Here is a 1,131-nt window from a genome sequence, read left to right as displayed (position 1 = left end):
TCTTCTTCTCCAGTCCCCTGGGTGGTCTTATTCCTCTCAGACTAAATTCCCAAACTCAAAAATGTTTCCCACGTGTCAAGCCCTTCGACTCCTGCCATTCCCTTCCCATCCCCATGTGACTGCCTGAGAAAGGACTTAGCTGTGTTCGATTCCTCAGCTGCAGGTAGGTTTCACTCATCCTTACAGGAGCCATGGTGGGGAAGTTTAATCTTAACAATACACTTTTATTAACTGTGTCATTTTAGTTAATATTAATTTTAGATCTTTAAAAATTACATGTATCACTCCTTCGCCGTTGTGCCGAGCCCGCCGAGGAGTTGCCACGAGCAAAGCCCACCCTCCCGAACTGAAGAAGTTTATGGACAAGAAGTTATCATTGAAGTTAAACGGTGGCAGGCATGTCCAAGGAATACTGCTGGGCTTTGATCCCTTTATGAACCTTGTGACTGACGAGTGTGTGGAGATGGCAACCAGTGGGCAGCAGAACAACATCAGCATGGTGGTCATCCGAGGAAACAGCATTATCAAGTTAGAAGCCTTGGAAAGAGTCTGACCTGTGCTCAGCAAGCAGTGTCCACATCCTTCCCCAAAGGCCTGTTTGATTGTGATGTAGAATTAGGTCATGTACATTTTCATATGGAACTTTTTACTAAATAAACTTTTGTGATACTCAAAAAAAATTCACATGTATCATGGGCATGCATCCGTGTTGGGGGTGGGACATGTCACCTGTGGAAGCCCAGAGTCAGTTTGTCTTTCCCTTCCCTTACATTAAACCCCAGGGTTAGAACTCAGGTTGTCAGGATTGGCAGCAACTGCCTGCCCAAGCTGAGCCATCTAGCCAGCCCAACTGTGTTCATTTCCCTATTATAGCTTAACAAAGGATGCGCTGGGCAGGATATGCAAGGACATTAAGAGTAGGCCCTCAAGCTGGGCCATGGTGGTGCATACCTTTAATCTCCAACATTCAAGCAGGAGGATCGCTCTGAGTTCAAGGCCAGCCTGGTTTACAGATCAAGTTCCAGGACAGCCAGGGCTACACAGAGAAACCCTGTCTCGAAAAACCAAAACCAAAACCAAAACCCAAACCCAAACCCAAACCCAAACCCAAAACCCAAAACCTAAAACCAA

General features: G+C 46.2%; 1 pseudogene; it reads left to right on the top strand.

Moving 5' to 3' along the window:
* Gm6704 (predicted gene 6704) lies at positions 282 to 672 on the top strand (annotated as a pseudogene).

This window comes from Mus musculus, chromosome 15 (genome assembly GCF_000001635.26).
Source record: "Mus musculus strain C57BL/6J chromosome 15, GRCm38.p6 C57BL/6J".
Lineage (NCBI taxonomy): Eukaryota > Metazoa > Chordata > Mammalia > Rodentia > Muridae > Mus > Mus musculus.
Note: the sequence above shows the minus strand (reverse complement) of the source record. Positions and strands in the feature narration are given on the sequence as shown.